This window comes from Sinocyclocheilus rhinocerous, unplaced genomic scaffold (genome assembly GCF_001515625.1).
Source record: "Sinocyclocheilus rhinocerous isolate Xijiao unplaced genomic scaffold, SAMN03320098_v1.1 scaffold1532, whole genome shotgun sequence".
Lineage (NCBI taxonomy): Eukaryota > Metazoa > Chordata > Actinopteri > Cypriniformes > Cyprinidae > Sinocyclocheilus > Sinocyclocheilus rhinocerous.
In genome coordinates, this window is record NW_015654064.1 from 132,579 (window position 1) to 142,339 (window position 9,761).

Below are 9,761 nucleotides of genomic sequence, written 5' to 3' on the forward strand. Positions count from 1 at the left end.
GCTGCTAAACTGTGAACACAACAATAATGGTGGATATGTTAGCCGAGTGCTAACGTGACTAACTGATGAAACAATACAGTTTGTAAACAAAAAAATGTCTACTGGAATGTTTGAAGATCGACAGACTAAAGACGCTTTTTTTGTGTCTTAACTTTTAATCAGAACGCAGAACAGCTGTATCACAGGCACACCAGTCTACTCGCTTGTCTCTCCCGCATTAACCCTATAGTACGTTAACTGTCGGTGCAGCAAAATAAACAGCAATTTCACAATGATTATAAAGTCTGTGCGCTACACTACATTCTTTATTAAAGGCAGAGTGAGGGATTTTTCAAAAATGCTTTAAAAACTGATTCGGGCCGAATCGCAAAACAAACTTGTAGCCAATCAGCAATAAGGGGCGTGTCTACTTCGTTAAGGCGATTCAGAATCGACTCTCTCTTTTGAGAGACAATATCTTTATGTATCATGCACTTTTTTGATTAAAAACTTTGCAGATTGTTTTCATTTAAGGATAACTACGTTATAATCTGCAAAAGAGATATTTTTCAAAAACCCATATGACCTGCTCTTTAATGCAAACAACTGAAACATTTTAGCAAAATATCTTCTTTTGCGTTCATACAATTTGGGGATGGGGTTGAGTAAAGAATGGCAATTTTTCATTTTTGGGTGAACTATACATTTGAGCCAACTTTGCACAAGAAAGACAAGACCCTACAATATTTATACCATGGTTAACAGAAACATGTAGAACTATTAATAAATTATATATATATATATATATATATATATACAGTGGTGTGAAAAAGATTTTGCCCCCTTCCTGTTTTTTTAATTGTTTGCATATTTGTCACACTTAAAAGATTCAGATCATCAAACAAATTTTAATATTACACAAAGATAACAGTTCTTTCATGATTTAAGAGGAGGGGCAAATAATTTTTCACGTAGGGCCAGGTAGGTTTGGACAGCTTTTTTCCCTTAATAAATGAAATTATCATTCAAAAACTGCATTTTGTATTTACTTGCATTATCTTTGCGTAATATTAAAATTGGTTTGATGATCTGAATCTTTTAAGTGTGACAAATATGCAAAAAATTAAAAAAAACAGGAAGGGGGCAAAAACCTTTTCACGGCACTGTATATATATATATATATTGCACATTCAGAGCTTTAATGATAAGTGCTAAGTTCCTGTCTGAAACGTGCTACTAGGACCATTTATCTGCACATCGTGACTGAAGCCCGGTTTATTTATTTTTGCATGAGTGGTGGTCAAATCATAGTATACAAGTTATTGAGTGTTTCACCAGTCACCAGTTTGCTCCAAAAATGTAATAAGATTTGCTCAAACTACTACTATCACAACGCTGAAGATAAAATGTGCAAACATCTGAATTCTACTGAGAATTTATTACTTCAAGTTCAAAACACTATGTGGAAAGTCAAACATCAAAACAGCCTCATAATCTAAAAAAAGAATAAGAGTATAAGACAAAATATTGTTTTGCACCAACATTAATTAGAAGGCTTAACTACTCTTGACCACCTTAGAAATTATCGTTTCATTGTATTAAGAGTTACTGTTGTAAATTTTGTGGTAACGTCTTGTAGAATTTATAATAAATAATCTGTTAAGAAAATATGTCACTATTAGATTGATATTACAATTGTGGTATGTTGTAGCTAGAGTTTCTAAATGTATAGGCAGCTACTTTTCATTATAAAAAAAAAGTCTACATTGGACCACGCATGGAAATGTGAGCCATAGCTCTACTGTAACAATGCAACAATTAAAAGAACTACAGCAAATTTTCACAAGGGCAAGTACAACGCAAAATCAAGAGCTTTAAAGTCTGGAACTTCATGAATTATTGACAAAGCAATCAATTTTCCTCATGTATAAAATGTGCTCTATGAGGACTGATATTAGGAAAACCTGGCTTTGGATATGCCAAGAGACGATGTGAACAAGTAAGAGCCTGATGAAATTAAAACCTCCGTTATGAAGTAGGAAACAAACATTTTCAGTATAAAAATGTTAGTAAAGTTAGTTTGATGGCACTTCCCAAGTAGAAAATTCTGTGAAAGATCACCTCACATATTCTATGCAAACAAGTAATTGTTAACTACTTAACTGCAGTTGTGTTATAACCAGCTTTGATTGTGTGGATGATAGGTAAACTACCACAAAAGACCATTCTGTATACATAAATAAATCAAGGGAGCATGCACTAGGACCCCACTTAAATGGTTTCCTCTTCAAAGCTCAGACCAAACCTACTGTACACCCTTGCATATGCGTCTGTTGTGCTTAGAAATATGAATGAATCTTACACCTGGTGGGGTGCACAGGGAAAACTCTTGTGCAAGCCTGTGCAGCACTCCAGGTCTATAAAAAATGAATTGGCCTCCTGCTCTATTGCGGCCTTGAAGTCAGCCAGCCAGCTGCCGCATTGTGTCACGTGCATCACCGAGGCACTGCTCCAGCATGTTCATTGTCTCATGGATATCCCAGCCCTCAGTGCCACACACACACACAGACACACGTATCATACTATATCAGAGAGGTCTAATATCACATTCAATTGTTGTGCCACTGGCTCTACTCGTTTTATCTTAACAGACATGTCAGTTTCTCATAATGCACAAGGACAAATCTCCAAACTGGCACAGATCTGTTGCGGGCTCCTGTCTGACAAAATAAAACATGAGTAGTGAGAACTGTTATATTACCATGAGAGGCATGCAGGGCTCTGACACAGCTGAAAGATTTCATAACAATGAGCAGACAGCATAAACAAAGGCTGAGATATGGGCCAAACAATAATCGACTCAAAGGAATGTGAACCTTTAAAGATAATGACAGCTGAGTATGTGAATGAACACAGCCTGAACTGAGGGATTTGTGAGGAGCAATACTACACAACAATGGGGTCTGTGCCAGCAGTCTTTATTATTACCAACACAATAATCTAAAATCTCATTTTAAAAACAATATATGCTTTAAGTATAATGAACAGGTATGAAAAGACAAAGGCTGAAAAAAGAACAAAAACTGAACATTTTTATTATTTACTCACCTGTATTATGTTCTGTATCTATATGCTGTTACGTTTTCCAGACAAACTTTGAACAATTGATAGTTTGTAGTAGTCTGTCCAGTTCCAAAAAGGACACAAAAGTATCATATTCATAGCATACCTGTGCGCTGAATCCACGGAATATTTTTGTTGGAGAAACGGGCCGAATTCTCTTTCTGACCCTTTATCGTCCGTTCAATTTTAAAAAATGGTAAAATACAGAACATAGATAAAATGTTAATTAATGTCTGACGGAATCTCCTGCGCAGATGGCAGAAATTAATTTTATCCGAGATTGCAGTCTAAATTGAATGCGATATAATGGCGTGAAAACACGTAGGCCTATTTCCTACGTGTAGTCGGAAATACATTTGTCCTCGAGGGGAAGGCAAAACAAACTGATTTTTCTATTCACGAAGAAACACGTAAGATACAGTTCTTTATAGTGAATCTGCAACATGCGGCGCAGCTCAGTTTGATTGACGAGCATGACTCTTATGAACCGGTTCCTGTAATGGATCGTTCGAAAAGATTAAAGGGGTCATATGATGCGATTTCAAGTTTTCCTTTCTCTTTGGAGTGTTACAAGCTGTTCGTCAATAGATAAGATCCCTAAAGTTGCAAAGACTAAAGTCTCAAACCCAAAGAGATATTCTATATAAAAGTTAAGACTTGTCCACACCCTCTTAAAACGCCTTGTTTAAACACGCCCCCACATGTCTATGTCAGGATGTGGGAAGATTTGCATAACGCCACCCAAATGTTCACGCAAAGAAAGAAGGCGTAACTTTATTGTTGCTGCCACCGCCGCCGCCATGTCGTGAAGACACAACTAGAAATCAGTGGTTAAGTTGTATTTACAACACTGTTCCAGAACAGTTCAACCCAAATATTCAGATGTGTGCAGTGCATTTTATGGAGGACATGGCATCACAATATGGTAAGGGGCGTAACCCGTTCCGCACAGACTAAATACTGGGTGTTTCAGGTCTGACGACATCAAGCGGTACCGCAATGAGGGGTTAACAGCATAAAAGCAGTGCTAATGCTGACCCAGGGCAGGTTTTCATAACCCAGGGTAAAAAGTGGTGCTAACACTGCTTCTAAATTGCAAGTGTAAACTGTTGCTTTACCCGGGGTTTAAAACAGCAATAACCCAGGGTTAATAACAGTGTGAAAAGCCCTAAAAATGTTACACAAAGACACAAGTTGTGATTTCAACTTGATTTCATAGTTTTCTGGGCTCACCTAGAGTAGTTTTGGTCTGGTCTGCCATAATGCACAAAGAAAACCTAAACAATACAAAGAATAATTTTCATATTAATAACTCAACAATGAATTAGTATTTCCTTATCAATTTGGCCTAGTTCAACTAAAAGGGATAGTTCACCCAAAAATGAAAATGCTGAAAATGCTGTCAAGATTTTCCAAATTCAATCCTTGATTCAAATTTCTCATAAGCTTAATTGATTTGGTCTAAAACTTTTATTCAGCAAGGATACATTAAATTGATCAAAAGTGACAGTAAAGATATGTTACCAAAGATTTTAATTTCAAATAAATGCTGTTCTTTTGAACTTTCTACTTATCAAATATTTTTTATATACAAAACTGTGTGTGTGTGTGTATATATATAGAAGGAACTGCATGTTGCTGTAGGTGGTTCTGATAAACATTTGCATTCACTCTGCCTTGTAGCTGTATAAGAGGCCCAACTCCTGCTGCACAAAACATCCCCCGAACAAAATATTTCCCATCTGACCCAAATAAAATTAAACTTGCTCACATCAGTAAAGTGAACTTTGGAACAGTTCTCCTCTCTCCACACAACATGCTCCTCAGCAAAGGTGAGTCTAGAATTTTGATTCTTTCTGCTGATGAGAGGCTTCGTCACTGCAAAGTGTGCTTTCGGTCCGACTTCTCTTAAACGTGCTGAGACAGATCCTTACCCTGTTCAGCGCTGAACAGGTGAGCAATTCCAGCTGGACGTGGACGACAAGCCTTTTTGGGGGACTTGAACCTACAATATTCGAGAAATCACAGATTTGGAATGACCAGCTTCTCTTGCAGTGGCTGAAAGGTTCATCCCTTTAGCTTTCATCTGGACAACCTCCTGTCGAAAGGTTTTAGTCACCTTAGAGCGGCCCGTTGTCTTGCAATCTCAGTGAAAATTAGAGGAATGCTGCCAGTTAAATAGGGTTTGTCATATAAATAAAGAAATTAGCACCAGGTGCCAGATTAACACATAACTATGTGTGTTTTCTAATTTTGATCAGTTATTTTTCAAATATCTCATATAAGCTTTTTATACTGTGCTTCAGAATACAATTAATTTATGAAATAAGCTTAAAAACTGCCCTTCTACCCCTGTTAGGATAACTTCAAATAGGACTAAGCAGTGACCTTGAAATTTTGGAAATTGTAGGTTGTTCTCAAATTTTTATCTCCACTGTACAAATCTTTTGTGTTTTATCAACCTTTTTGAGAAGCTTAATAAAGCAGTTTTGTTTAAAATATAAACCACTCAAAATCAAGTATGTTCCCTTAAAGAGGCATTTATTAATTTTTCACCAAAATGTGAAACTTGCACTCACTGGTGTCTTAACCAAAACACAGGAAAAATACTTTACAGCTGGAAGTCTGAGGAATGTTGCTTCAGTTTGTGGTACACAAACTTCCTCATTGCCAATGCATGGCGTTGTGTCAGCTGTCTGGGATTGATGGTTCTGGTTAGGGCAAGAGCATTCTGGACAGATAAATTAAAAATAATTAATGCCACATAAAAGATGTCCATTTATTTATTACAAAGAAAAAGGGCTTTTCACATATGAAATAGTGAAACCTGGGTCATTCTAAACCCTGGGTAAAGGGAATCCTGGGTTTTCTTATTTCACACGGCACATACTTTATCCGGAGTTAACAATTCATCCTGGGTATTCATTTATAAACCCCAGATTAACATTAGTTGTGTTCGGTTTGAAGTGGCACTGTGCAGACCAATCAGTTTATGACATCAATGTACCGTGAGAGTGATTCGAAAGCATACAGAACCGTCTGCTCTCTACAGCTGTCGTGGTACTTTGATGTCAAAAACTGACCGGTCTGTACAGCATCGTTTCAAGCCAAACACATGATTGGATGAACGCAGCACAGGACCTGTTTACATAACGGCTCTAGCATTGCACAACCTCGTATTATAGACTGCAGACCTTACCAGCCAGTTTTTCCTGAATGGACTTTTCTTGGAATATAAAGGTAAAAATGAAATGCCCTCTTCTTAACTCCAATTCATGTGTTTTCCATCATTACTCAATATTTTTCTGCAGAAAATGCTGTTTATACACTCAGTGCTGTTTCTGTGACTGTCCAACAGATGTGAATATGCATCTACAGTAGCTGTAACATTGGAAATGTTTGGCACCGCAATGAGGGGTTAACAGCATAAAAGCAGTGCTAATGCTGATCCAGGGCAGGTTTTCATAACCCAGGGTAAAAAGTGGTGCTAACACTGCTTCTAAATTGCAAGTGTAAACTGTTGCTTTACCCGGGGTTTAAAACAGCAATAACCCAGGGTTAATAACAGTGTGAAAAGCCCTAAAAATGTTACACAAAGACACAAGTTGTGGCCATGCAGTCTTACCAGTAATACAAAAGCCCCACAACTGCTCCCATCTTCTTGCGATGCAGAGCAGAGACTACCATTTCTCCAGAATCCTTGCAATTCCTGCGTCTTCCTGGACCTCACAGCCATATACTTCCTGAGAAAAATTAATGGAATGCTTTCAATAATTTACAAGGTCAGAATTAGTATTTCTAATGTTTCCTTATCAATTTGGCCTAGTTCAACTAAAAGGGATAGTTCACCCAAAAATGAAAATGCTGTCATTACTCACCCTCATGTCATTCCAAACCCACAAGACCTTTGTTCATCTTCAGAACACAAATTAAGATATTTTTGATGAACTCCAAGAGCTTTCTGACCCTCCATAGACGGCAAGGGTACTACCACGGTCAAGGCCCAGAAAGGTAGTAAGAACATTTTTTAAATGGTCCATGTGACATCAGTGGTTCATGTGACCAGGAGAGAAGAAATCATTGAATAAAGTCATTATTTTTGTTTTCTTTGCACACAAAAAGTATTCTCATAGCTATTTAAACGATGTCCTTATTACGTTTCTGGGCCTTGACCGTGGTAGGACCCTTGCTGTCAGAAAGCTCTTGGATTTCATCAAAAATATCTTAATTTGTGTTCCGAAGATGAACGAAGGTCTTACGGGTTTGGAATGACATGAGGGTGAGTAACTAATGACAGAATTTTCATTTTTGGGTGAACTATCCCTTTAAGATAACATCTAAATATTAATATGAATGCTGAAAAACGGGCAAAATCTAATTCTGTTGAAGTGAAATATGTACAGTATGATACTACATACAAAAAAGTACAGTAACATTACTTAAGAGTTTATGAGGATTCTAGGTCTTACCTCCACATATCTATTTAGATATCATTATTTCCTGAAAGTGAGTCCATTATGGATACTTCCATCTTTGGAACATCTGCTACCAGAAGTACCCAGTGATTGCCTCTCACATGGACTGGAAGGAAAATCCATTTCATTTGAGAGAACACCACCTTAAAATAAAAGATATCAAGAAAAAGACACAATATACTGACAAATATAAACATTGTAATATTTACACTTGTCATAATCACCTTTTCAAACATCCAGGAGTCAAATCCGTCACACTCCCAAAGTAGAGGCATGTAGGTAGAAATATTGAAACAGTGGTATCCAGCGTTGGCTTTGGTGTTGTTTTCGAGCTTTAGAGTGTCCAAATATGCATTTATCACCTGTGACAAACAACAAAGAATCTTAATTTTGAAGATTTTACTAAGCTTATCCCTCCCTGATATAAAACATTGAACCTATCATGACACCTAATTCTACCTTATCATTTAACCAGTGAGGATGTTTCAGAGTTTCAAAATCACAGCTCCCTAACACCTGTCCACAGACAGACAATATACCTCCACTGTCTACCTCAACATTCTCATGCTTGTTCAGCTCTGCCAGAAGTGTCTCAGCCTCTGTCAAATAATACCACATTTTAAATGTCACATGCAATAACACCTAAATTAGTTAAATTCCCTTACAGTATAATACATTTATAACATTTACCTACTACTCACCTGGCAAAACTATTGTAGCACAGTCTGTCAGCGAGTTTTCTTTCAAAGAACCAGACTGGTCAACCGTGTCACCTGTTACAGAAAACAAGATGCATTAAATGGCGTCTTTTAAATTGAATGCAGACAGCAATTCTACCCTTAATGATCTTACCATTTCTTTTGGTAATTTCTTACCGTTTCTTTTCTCAATTTTTCTTCTTTTGGCTCTCAACTTTCCTTTTCTTTTCTGGGTTGGGAGTAGACGAAGTTTCAGCTTCACATCATCTTTCTTGCTTAGAAGTGGTAGAGCATCTTCCTTTGGAACAGAGCATTTCATCTTTCCTGCAAGTTCATCAATGACTGCAGTCACATTTCGCAGCAATTCAAGATCAGTGCATAGGTATGACAGATCCAGGAGAATTTTTTATTTCTCTCGTAGATCACTCTGTGCAGTGGAAACTCCATTTGCCTCCACATCCATCTTCAAGCACTGAATGTCAAGACTGTCTTTGGCCACAGGATGTACAGTCTTGCTCTTGTCAATCACTTCTTTCACCTGCAATTGTTTCTGACTTGATACCACATCTGAGTCAAGAGTGACATATGGACTGTTGATGTAATCTGGGCACAAGGAGTACCATGAGCTGTCAGTGTGTTTGAAAACAGCAAAAAAATGCTTGCAGGGTAAAAAAGATGATTTAAAAGATCTGCATTCACATGACGGAAGACGGTCTTTGTCTCCGAGGTCTACAGAGTACCAGTCACAAGACTGCTCACTCTGGACTTTATATATACCCTTGCTCTGTTCTTGAACATTTTGGGAGGTATAATGAGCACCTGCCTCTATGCTTTTCAGGCAATGTTGCACAAAGGTTCTTGGACGGTCCCAAAGGAACTCAGGAACATCAGCACTGTAGACCTTGTGTTCACTGCTGTACGTGTAATTAAGTTTAGCGTATGAGAGGAGCTGCTCAGGTATGAATTCAGTAATTATCATTTCAGCTAAAGATGATACTGTTTTAGTACCCGAAATCTTCAGGTAAAAGCTCTTCAAAGAGTTGTTCATTGCTTCAATGCCATTGTTTGTGGTTACAGAAACATTAAATCCATATGGAGAGAATCCTCTGCACCACCTCTGAAAATAAACAAGAAAAAGTATGTTACACTAATTCAATTTGAAAAATGCCTTTATAACCTCCCTTTACTGTCAGTGTACATAAATGCATAATCCCCACTGTGACACAATAGAACATTTTCATGGACACTGCTGTAACCCCTACCTCTTTAATCACGAGCCACCTTTTCTCAACATAGTTTCGAACTGCTGTGTTAGTCTTATACAAGACACTGTCCCTGAGCTTACTTATGTCTGCCTCACATGTTTCTCTATCATGTGCAGATGCTACACTACGAAGGAGGCCAAGAAGTTCACTGCGATCCTGATCAGAGAGATGGTTCTTGCCTACAACAGTTCCATCAAAATGACTATTACTTTTTAAAATGT